The following is a 12,723-nucleotide window of genomic DNA, read 5'->3' on the forward strand; positions in this document are numbered from 1 at the left end:
TGCACTTGTCGAAGAGTCTTTCTTTCTAACAGTTTTTAATATCTCTTTGAAAATGTATTACAGTGTGTTTTGATAATATTCACCCCCCTTCCCAATGCCTACTGGGTCCAACACCATATCTACGCACCCAATGTCATGCCCTATTTTCAAAAACACCTTGAGTCCAATTTGTGCTGCCCATATATTCTTGGATGTGTGGTCATCCACTGGAGTGTGGTTGAGACCTGCCAAGGATCATACTTTTAAGATGGACCTTCCCTCTCTCAGCAGTTTTCAATTGCCAGTAGTTCCATACTACACATGGGTCATTGTGTCCACCTCCCTTCTCCGTGCTGGATTTGTCTAGCTTAATCTTCAGCAGGTTTTGTGCATACAGTCACATCCACTGTGAGTTCATGTGTGCACCTACCTTACCATGTCCACAAGGCACTGTTGTCCGTCAATTTTTGAGAGATTGCCTGTCTTAGTGGCTTCCTATTACTAAGATGAAACTCCATGACAAAAGCAATTTAAGAGATAAAAGTTTATTTGGCTCGAAATCATAGGGCACAGTCTTTCATGGCAGGAAAGTCAAGATGGAGGAACTTGAAGGAGCTGGTCACACTTTCTGTAGCCCAGAAAGAGAGCAATGGATTCCCCTGCTCAGCTAGCTTTTCCTTTAAGTACAGTCATAGGCCCAAGCCCAGGGAATCCCTGCTGCCTCTCTTAGGGTGTGTCTTTCCACCTCCTTAACCTAATCAGAATAATCCCTCCCAGGTATGCCCAGAGGCTAACCTAATTTAAATCATCTCTCACAGGTGTGCCTGGACTCTTGTCGCCCAGGTGATTCTAGAGCCTTTCGGGTTCATTGTCTGTCAATGTTAATCATCACAAGTGGTATTAGAATTAAGACATTCTCTTTGCTTTGCATTTTTAACAGCTTGACTATGATATCTCTAGATCTATTTGGCATTCTAAATGCCCATTTTGATAACTTTCTCATTAAGTTCTGAATTCATTTCCTCATATATTTATGCTTTTGTCTCATATTTTTTCTAATGCTGTGCTAAAACACTCTGACCAAAAACAATCTGAGGTGGAAAGGGTTTGTTTCAGTTCACAGCACTCAAAATCCAGGAAAGTCAGGGCAGCACATTCCCAGCATGGCCCAGGTATGAGATCCAAGGAAAAATCAATGCTATGTAAGCTGTGCTCCCTGCCTAAGAGTGCTTTAGGAGAAAGTTCCCAGGGAAAGTAGTAAAGCTGGATATATAATCCCTTTACTTTAAAGATAGTTTATCAGTGCAATCAGTTGTTTTAGAACTTTAGAACCTTTATCTTCATTCTAATATTAGAGTCCAGTTTATCCATGAATGAGAAAATTGCTTAGCTTCTGCTTGTCTAGTTATATGTTCATTCTAGTCAAAGAATGATATCTTATTTAAACACCTTTGAATTCATACAAATATGACTCTACTATCATGATCCTAATTATATTCTTATATTTCTCCAAAATTATATGAAATATGTAGAGAAAATCATTAGTAATTAAACATGATAAGGTGAAATTAGAGGTAGTAGTATTTTAGTGTGAAACTTTATATTTGTCTAAAACAGTAATATTAACAAATGAAGGAACTCATTCTCTATGTCATCTAAAAGTGCAGTTGTGCTATTTAATGAGACATCATATCAAAATGAGAAGCATAAAGAGGGTTGGGGATGTAGCCCAGGGCTTGTAGAGCACTTGTCTTTTGTCTAATATATTCATATGTGAACATATGTTGACAAAAAGAATACTGTTTCCATAGTTTCCAACAGTGTTACTTTGATAACCAAAAGATACAGAAAATATTTATAAGGGAAAACAGTAAGTTTAGAAGAACAAAGCCAGAAAGAATGATGTACTTAAATCTGGAAACCTGTGTCTTACGTGTGATGGCTCTATTAACTATATATTTTTCTCAAAATAGTTATCATTTTAAACTTCAAACGATTAAGCTAGAAAATTTCTTAATTGTTCTATAGTTAAAAATTTCAAATCATGAATTCTGTCTACATTATTGTCACTTTGGAATTATATGACTGACCAAATTGAGTTCAAGCATGTAATGAATTTTTTTATCTAGTGATATTCCTTTTAAAATTCATCAATTACATGAATTTCTATTCAGTAACTTGTCATACTCATCCAGACTCCAGTTCTTAAACTAGTAAAAACCAGGATTCCAAGTAAAGATTCGTCATTAAACTCAGCAAGACATTACTTACACTCGTTCTAGTCACGAAGTGCCCGTGTTCTTGGTCGACTCTTGACTACTTCCATGGTAAACTGACAATAATGTATCCTTTTGTGATTTATCACAACTTTGGAATTTCACAGTTTTCTTATCACTGAAGCATCAGTAGCTTTTACCATATACTCCTTGGGATTTATTTATTAGGAGGCAGGGATGTGAACATCTGTCCATTTTCCAGTGGAACAAATCATTTCAAATAACCTTTCTAACCCAAAGTTCAATGGATGAGGCAGGCCGTAATTTATATCCAGGCATTTTTGTTTTGTTTTTTCAACAAAAGCCATTTTCTTACTGTACTGTCAACAACTGCTTGTATTGCATTAATCAGACCTTAATTAACAAGGAAGAAAGGTGATAATTTACATTTATTTCAAATTGACACATTGTACTTTATTTAGCAAATGAGACCTGTCAGGCTCTGCCAGTGACACTGAGATTGAAGACAGAGTGTTGAAAATATGTCTTCTACCTGTCTGTGCCTTTGTAGGAGGGAGGCTTCAGTGTGTTTACACAGGGATCATTAGACGTACCTCATGCTAAGCTTTCATGAATCTTTGAATAAGAAATGCTCAAAGGTCATCAGGTATGAAATATTTTATAATGACACACTGCCATAAGGCATGAGACACTGTGATTTATCCTCCAAAGTGAACTCGAAGAGGATAAAGGAAGGAGAAATGCAGCAGCCCCAAATCTTGCCAGGACCATGGAAAACAGGAGAGGCAAGCTGAAACTAAGCAAAGAAGGCCAAGGGCGCACCGGCTGCCATGGCGCTATTTAAGTAGGAGTTGGAGGCCTGAGGTAAAGAGATGACCTCTCTAATTGGTGAGCTGCTGACATACAACAATAAGGGGCTGTCAAATTTAGGGGGAAAAAAACACAGTTTAGCAATCCACCATACCAACCTGCTAATTGTATGAGATTAAAACTGATAGAAAAGACAAATGATTTGTTCGATTCTTGTCTTTTATTGAATATTCAGGTAAATGTTGGATTTCGATTTAAGCTTAAGAGAGCAGGAAAAGTAAACGTGCCAGGTGTGAAGTCATATGCTTGTAATCCCAGCACCAAGAAGGTAGAGAGAGGACAATGAGGAGTTCAAGGCAAGCCTAGGCTATATAGTGAGACTGCACATTCCTGAAGAAAAGGCTTATCATCAACATTATCCAGCTGTGAAACCTGCCAGCTACTATAACTACTGACTTGGTAAAATATGCTACTGGCACAATAGTGGCACAAATGTTCTAGGAGTAACCAATCACTTTCTGATTGGATTTAAGGACTATTCCACAAGCTACATTCCACACCTGACACTGTTATGAGGGCAATGACCCATGGTTAGACAGGTCACGGGTCATAGGGGAAAACCCATTACTATTATTCTGTAAATTGACATGGTAGATTCTCCTTTCTATTGCTTGTTTACACTTCTACAAAGATGCATACGTCCATCTAAAAGCAGTGTATTAAAAGTAAGTCTAGGTCCTATCTATTCACAAGTTCCTTATCATCTTGATTTTCTATTCTTTTGGTTATAAAACTATTTTTCAGTATTCATTATATTTTTAATTACGTGTGTGTCTGTGCCTGTGTGTTGGTGTATGCATCTGTCGAGACCAGAATAGGGCATCAGAGCCACTCCAGCTGGAGTTACAGGAAGTTGTGAGCTACCTAGCGTGGGTGCTGGGAAGTAAACAGAGGTCCTCTGCAAAACACTGATCCATCTTTCCTGTGCCTAAAAAACATTATTTTTTCATTTTATTCTATCAATTTTCAAAATATACAATGCTATCAATTTTGAAAAATCTTTTATTCCTTTTGTATATGTAGCTTTTACAATTTTTATTCAATTTCTGTGATTTTATACAATATATTTTGATGGTATTTACATCCACTCCCCTATCACCCCCATACCTACCCAACTTAATACACTCTCATGTATATTTTCATCATGATTTGCTGTAGACAATGTAAGGAAATGACAAGGTACATACATAGGAAAAGCAGCTGGATACTAAACTAATAAGAAGCCCTGCAAAAGGAACTTTGAAAGCACAGCTTTGGATGCAGGATGGTGAAAAGCTCAAAAATCAAAAATTCCATACTCTGTTCAGGAAGATTGAAAGGAGCAAAGATGGATGGGCCAGTGAGACAGTTCAGTCACTAAGGCATTTTTATGTAAGCCTAGTAACATGAGTTCAATCCCTGCAACTCATGGAAAGCTTTAATGAGAGAATTACTTCACATAGTTATCCTCTAATTTCCATACTGTAACAATAATATGTAGGGTGTACATGCACATGTGCTCACACATAAACATAGACACACACACACATGTAGAAAAAGTCTTTTAAGAAAGAACAGATCAAAAATAAAGACAAAATCTTTAAAAAATAACTTGAAATATGAAACACCAGGAAATAGTTAATAGTTTATAAAATACTTGAGCTCTACTATTAATATTATCTTGTGTAGTAATAAATGAGTGATCCAAAATGGACAAAAAGTAAGGTGTGACACACAAAGAATGCGGCACAAAGCTCTAGTGTGCATTTATGTTGCTGGAGTATCAGTTGTATACAACTATTGCTTATATAGTATTATTTATACTATTTATATGCATATTGACAATACTTTTATATGTATAAATAGCATAATTTATATACAACTATTGTGCATGTGATGTATGTGCATTTGCGTTTGTGCATGTATGTGCCACAATATGTATGTGGAGGTCAGAGGACCACTTTTGGGAATCAGTTCTCTCCTTCCATGGTGGGTTCCTGGGGTGAAACTCAAAAGGTTTGTAAGGCCATCTCATTAGCCTAAAGGGTAGTTTTAATAGTATACATAATGTGAAGCATATTGTAGCAAAGTCAATAAAACCCACACTGGGTAGCTATGGAGAGAACTGAAAAACAATTGTGGGATAATAAAGACTACCCGAGTAAACACCAGAAAATTAATATTTATAAATTTGAAAATGAAACACTGAAGACATCTAAGAAATTATAATCCATGTCCTAACAGTGTTGTTTACTTTTTATTGACATTTTGTATAAAAGTTATATGAAAATAAGAATTCCAAAACAGCTAGGACATGAGAAAATATAGAAAGGACTTTCTCTTCTAGCCATAAAGACTTTAAAATATTTCAATAATTAATAAACTGATGTTTTAATAACTTTTGAAAATTAGATCAAAAAAAGAGTTGAGAAAGGGAAAAGGGAAGCAGCGGGTTAATGTGGTTGCCATAGACACTACTGCCAAAGACAGAACACATTTCAGACCCAGGATTTGGAGCAATAGAGCTGCCACTGACCTGAAGCCACTTCCCCGATGGCAAGCTCTCCTAGCTTTGGAGAGCGCTATGAAGGTGCCAAGGGAAAACATCAATGGATGGTCCAACACCAGCTTAAAGATCAAATAACCACATCAATGGCCGGCACAGCATATTATGTCATCGGTGCAGTAGTGGCATATTTTTCTTGGGGGCAATCAACAGCTACCTAATTTGACTAAAAGCCCACTCAATGGGCGGAAACAAGTGTGGTACTGTAAATATAACCTAATACACATGGCTAGAGTGGCCATAGATCTTAGAGAAAACCCCAAGACTGTCACATTGCTAGACTAATGTGATTTCTTACTATGTGCAAAATATGTATCCTTATATTTACAGACAAATATCCAGTCATCACTCATTAAAGAAACTCATTTTACAGCAGTCAGAAACTATTACCAAGTACTGCAACAGGTCACACATGGACATTGTCTATCAGTTGCCCAGGCCTAAGGAACACATCTGCAATGCAACCTAAGGCTCATCAGACATAGAACAGGGAAGAAGAGGACACTAATGAATCTCTCAGTTCTCAGTAATTAAGCTCCATCATGCAGCACAGGGCCAGGAACACAAAAGGTCACAAATGGCCAAAGTGCAGAGGTCAAGAGTCTGTTGAATAATGGTTCTTGGACAGGACCCCTTTATTAAACTTCACCCACACAAGGCTCGGGGACCATAGTGGAAGATAGAGCAGAAAGATTATAAAAGCCAGGGAGGAGGTGCATGACCATAGGGAAACAGAGTCCTACAAGCTCCTGGGAACATGCTCATATGATTCTATGGCAATAGTGTCAGCATATACAAGTCCCACACAAACTCATGCAGACAATAACCCAGCACAGAACTGGGAAAATGAACAGCAGATTCCAATCTTATCTGAGGGAATGTTGGTAAGTCACAGGTTGGCTTTTAGGGAACTCACAAATACATGAGAATGGTTGATGATATTTTCTCAGTTCTTTTTTCTTTTTTTTGCAATAACACTATAAAGTTCTATCACTTAGCAATTATTTGGTAACTGATTGTTGCTAGATGAAGAAGAGCTGATCTTCCTAAAACAAGGGACTCTAGATAGGCTGACTAGACTTAGTGGATGGACTCGCACTGGGGAACAGCTGGGGACACTGACAACACATTGGGCCTTAGCAGGGATGACAGAGTACAGGGGCTCCAGTGGTGGGGTAGAGGGGGCTATGGGAGGTGCCAATGGGAATGGGGGTATAAAGATGATCAAGATTATTTTAGAAGTTCTGTATGAAATACACAAATATTCAATAAAAAAATATTTTAAGTGCTTGCCAACAAAGCCTGAGGAGCTGTTCAATCCTAGGAATCCACATAGTAGAAGCAAAGTATACCCTGACCTCCATGTGCACATTGTGGTACATGCATGCACACTCATCCACACATACATGTACACATAAACAAATAAATAAATAAATAAATAAATACAATTTAAACCTTTTTAAAAGTTGAGGAAAAGACTCATGTCTCCTCCACACAATTATGGCAAAATTCATTCAAAACAATGGAGAAAAGTTGATCCTTCTGATAACTGTGCTAAGACAATTGCATTCCATAGCAAAACAATAAAATCTAGCCGCAAGCAGAACAATCCACGTAGACTTTAGACCTAAATCTTTCAAAAGATAATATGAGCATCGCCTTTTATTAACACAGTGTCTGCATGTGTAAGTCATTTCTTTGCTCTACTTCAACACTGCCTTAACAGGTTTCAACTGCCTTGGCCATTACTTATTGAGGCAAACTTTTATACAAATCTTACCTACAGCTCACAGGTTGGCTTTTAGGAAGCTCACAAATATATGAAAATGGTTGATGATATTTTGTTGCTCAGCTTTTTTTTGCAATAAGATAAAGTTCTACCACTTAGCAAATTATTTCCCCCTAATTATATTCCATTAAGTTCTAGAAAGAAAATTTAATCAGGTTCAACTTAAAAGTTTTCTTTTTCATGTTCTATGTGTAGGTGTATTGGATTTTCTACACTGTAAACTGGAATAATGTAATTCTTTTGGTAAAATTTATACCAATATTCTTTCAACTTAATTAAATTTGAATATCAATATCTGTATTTTACTTATAATTGTTTTGTTTGTTTGTTTTGTCTTTTTGACACAGGGTCTCCTTGTAGCCCCAGCTGTCCTGGAACTCACTATCTAGACCAGGCTGGCCTCAAACTCACAAAGATCTGCCTGCCTGCCTCTGCCTCCCAAGTGCTGGGATTAAAGGCATGCTCTACTTATAATTGAAAGATTTACAAAATGTGTCTGTTTATAAAAAGTAGATGTAATTAAGAAATAAATTTTAATTTTACATGCTTTCTTATTTCCTTAAAACATACATAGTGCATACATCTGAAAGTAGTTAAACTAGAAATTTCAACAAGAGTGATTAAAAACATGTAGGGAATATACTGAAACCCTGATGTCACAATATACTAGGGATAGTTAATATAACCATCACAAGTAATGCACCATTGAATTTTGAGAAATGGAAAACAAAAGCATATCTAAAGGTTTAAATTATTAAAAAATTGAATAGAAAGCTATTTGTCCATTAGAGTCGACTTCTAATCCCAAGTGCCTTCCCTGTGAAAGCCCCAATATACTGCAGTAGTTCTGTAAGCTCATGTTTTATGATCTTCTTCAGAACATTACCAAGAAGAATATTTGCCATGTACACATTTTTCTCTCATTTCTAATACTCACTTATTAATCTCCCAAAAATAAATTTCTATTATTTTTCTTTTTAACATTTATTATTTATCATTCAATAAACAAGCCTTTACTCTTCCAAAATATTAGCATTTCATTAAGAATTAATTATTTACTATCCAAAACCTTTTCTTTCCATCCACCGTCCAAATTCTAAGTCAATCTATTTTTGTGAAAACTTTGAGTGGCACTTATTGCATATCTAATTTTAGTCCTAAAGTTTCTAATTAGTAATGTGCTCTTTAAAGAGTTATTTATGTTTATTTTGTATATGTTTGTGAGTGCCTGGATGTATGTACATGCACCAAGCATGCCTGGTGCCCATATAGGCAAAGGAGGATGGCAGATCCCCTAGAGTGGCATTCAGGTGGCAGGAATGACCCAACATGGATGCTCGAACCACACCTGGGTCCTTTGAGAGAACAAGTGCTTTTAACTGCTGGGCCATCTCTCCAGGCCCCAAATTAGTTGACTTTTGCATGGCATTTGAATGCTGCTTTTTAGGGTTTAAGAAAATATTTCCAATAACATTCCCAGTGTTTATTAAATTAGTTCAATTTTGATAGATTATTTTCCTTATATTGCTGAAATAACAATGTTTTCCTACTAACATAATTTGAGACTGAAAACCTGATTGTCATTCAGTTCCTAAGAGAAGCTCATAATTTCTAAAATGGTTTAAACCTGTTAAGATCAACTCAGTACTAGGAATTAAATTAAAACTGACCAACAAACATAAAATACTAAGGGAACTTGGGAAGATTTGAATCACTGAAGTATATAAAATGAAATGCATTGTTTCTCAAACCAAAGCTCCTTCAAAAAAAAATAACACTTTTCCCCTCTAATTGTGCCTGATTCTTGAGTTGTAGAAATGCAAATTATAGGACTACTTTGTCTTGTACCCTTTCCTACACTAGAGAGAGTTTCAGTTCCTCCCTTCTGACAAGTTGTCATCTTGATGCATCATCTCTTTTGGCCCAAGGATCGCAGAGGAGATGGGGTTCCCCAAATGGCAATCACCTCATAAGCAACAGAACTTCATGCAGGGATGGATTTCAAGCCTCTGTTTAGTTACTTTAAAAGCATTTCTTTTCTTGCTTTATTTGTGCCCCTTGATGATCAGCTCTGTATTTTCCTTTCTCACACATAGGTAAAATAGCTGCTTTGGGGTGTGCCTACCAGAGTGATTTCTGTACCTTCATCCCTTCCCTCCCTCCTCCTTTTTTCTCCCTTCTCTCTTTCCTCCTCCTTCTCTTCCTCCTCCTCCTCTTCTCCCTCTTCCTCCCTTTACAGCGCGGTGTATATAATTCTCTCTGGCCTGTAGCTCTGGATTACTTGAATTCTTCATTCTTTTACCTTAACCTACCAAGTGAGTCACAAGCATGTAACACCATGCCAGGTTCCTAGACATTCCTATGGACCAAGTCTGAGAGCATTGACTCAGGTCATAGTTATAAGTATGTTCATAGGCTGTCCAATTTCTGAGTCCATATGTGTGAATTTACATGCATAGCTATACACACACACACACACACACACATATATATGTATATACATATATAGGCATGGCTCCATTCATACATATTCCAGAAACATAATCCTTAGTCTTTAAACTGATTTTAGCTAGTCCATAGTATTATTTAAAAACTTGATACACAGTTTTAATTTACTGTTCATGCACTCTAAGCCTTCAATTACCTTCCTTTTATCACAATATTCCACATAGATGATCAGTTGTCAACTAAACATTAATTTTAAAGCATCTATTTTAATGCAGTATGAAATATTATTAGGGCTCAAAATAGTAAATTATCTCTTAAAATAATGAATAAATACTTTACCATGCAAAATGCATTTTGGGTAAAATTCAATGCACTTAATGATAAATATTATTTTGATTAACAGGTTAAATTGCCCTTTTCCATTAATGCACATTTTCTATATTAAAGTTATTAAATACTTCAGAATTTAATTAATGTTTAACATAGAAATTTGTGTTTGGTAATTGACTTAATTTTTTTGCTAATTGGATACATATTAAATCCTCATTTTCTTAGTGTACAACTCATTACCAAGAATAATAATTCTAGTCAAAAAAATATTCATCACTTTGGTGGAGGATTTCTTCCAAATAATAAAAAGTTAATTTTTGTTGAATTATTTCTTGTTAGGGATATTAACTTTAATCAGGCAAATTTCTTATTATTTCTACCTTGTAGTATGATGCAATCATTTTCAATATATCATTCAAAGCATTGATAACCTCATATATATGGTGTATGTATTAACACAGACAGTCACATTCTGCATGTGTGTGTGTGTGTGTGTGTGTGTGTGTAAATTTCTACCTAAGAATATGTATATGGCTGTAGTTACCAGTAGGTGCTTTGTTTATTTAAACAGATGTAATTACCATTCATGAATGTTAGTTGGTTAATTGCTTAATCATTATATTTAGTATCTCAAAATTAAATATTGCTGTTTTTTTTAATACTAAGATTACAACTTGTGATGATTGGGAATACATGTCTTAGAAAGTATACTAAGACCATAAAAATAATAATTCAAATACCATTGTTTTTTATTTATTAAAAGTGCTATTATCTGCAATCTAGGATAGTGCCAAGTTGGACATTTCATGTTATTTAGAGGCATTTTTGATCCCAAATATAGAGACAGTCTTTCACAAGACTCTAAATGTGTGCAAGCTATGCATTTTAGTCTACGTTGTCAGCCTAAAATGGTAGATTCAAATTATCATATAGACTTTAACAATATCAATTCATGGTTTTCACTGACAATTTCTGTTTATCCCATCCAAAGTTATCATTCATTTGTGAAGTTTCTTATGTGTTTATTAAAAACACCTGTGGCAATCCAAACACAAGTGATTTTCAGCTATCTATCCCAGACAGAAGTTCTCATCAGCTCACATGTAATGATATTGACTGGATCAATATAACTATTGGACATAATTATAACCTATAGGAATGAAAGGAAAATAAATACCTTGTATATACCATATCAGATTACATATAGCCCAGCCAACTAGGTCACTTGACTATAATTTGTTGCCAGCCTACTGTGGGCCATGTAGTGAACTATTTTCATCATATAGAATAAAATGTTACCATGGGACTTAACAGAATATATATTCACAACAAGAAGGATATGATCAAAATGAGCTAGGCAATTTGAAAAGTGCAGTAAGATTAAGGATTTAAAACGACCATTACATTTGGAAAGCTGAAAGCTATTTTTGAATTTGTGGAAAACATGTTTATGAATGCGACCAATAGAAGCCAAAGTGCACTATCTACTGATAGGATACTAGTGTGGAAGGAAACAGTTTCAATTTGTCTTACACACTGACCAAGGAGACTAAAGATGACATCACAAGTATCTTGCTAGGAGAAACAGCCATGTGCTAGCCTATGACAATGAAAAAGAAACTGAAAAAAGTCATGGCAGGTCTGAGAAAAGCAATGTCATTGAGATTAGGCCATTGGATGACCTGGACAATTATCTAGAAGCTCTGAAAATTCTTTCTATTTCTTTTATATATTTCTTAATCTTTGGTATTAAAGGAATAGATTTATTTCATTCTAATAGCTCTAAAATTACTATCATAATCCAAAGTAGAATTGCAAATTCTCCAACTCCTGGAACAAATCTGTTATTTTATTTACTTCTTTTTTAATCTATTTTATCATTTTTATTTTATGTGTATGAGTATATTGCCTGCATGTATAAGTGCACCCATGTTATGCAATGCCCAAGGAAGTCAGAAGAGGGCATCAGATACTCGGCACCTGGAGGTACAGAGCGTTGTTAACCCATGTGTTGGTGTTGGGAGTGGAACCTGGGTCCTCTGCCAGAGCAGCCAGTGCTCTTAACAGTGAAGATAGTTCTCCAGCCCCCTTTTTTAAATGGGAGGAAGAGTTTATTTACTTCCAGTTGTGGAGGGATAAGAGTCCACAATTGTGGGAGACTTGGCGGCAGAAGTGGCTGGAGCAGAAAAGGAGTGTAGAACCCTGAGACCCTCTTCATTTACCCGCTACCCCACAATCCCTCCAGACCCTGACTGATTGCTCTTTTAGCTTCTGTAAAATGCTTGGCTGCTGCTTTAGACATGCCTAGACATACCCTGGCATGCCCTGACCCCTGCCTGCTATTCCCCACCCCCCTTCCAGGAAACTATAGATTAAGCAAGCCCGAGCATAAAAACTGCCCTATAAGGTAAAAACAGAGACTCCTGGCCCCACAGGTAACAGCACATTCCACAGCCCTGAGAATAGCACCTACCAATAAGAAACTTCCAGGGCTGCATCTTATACATCCAATCGGTTTAAAATTA

The sequence above is a fragment of the Nannospalax galili genome, unplaced genomic scaffold (genome assembly GCF_000622305.1).
Source record: "Nannospalax galili isolate Female #2095 unplaced genomic scaffold, S.galili_v1.0 scaffold52, whole genome shotgun sequence".
Classification (NCBI taxonomy): domain Eukaryota; kingdom Metazoa; phylum Chordata; class Mammalia; order Rodentia; family Spalacidae; genus Nannospalax; species Nannospalax galili.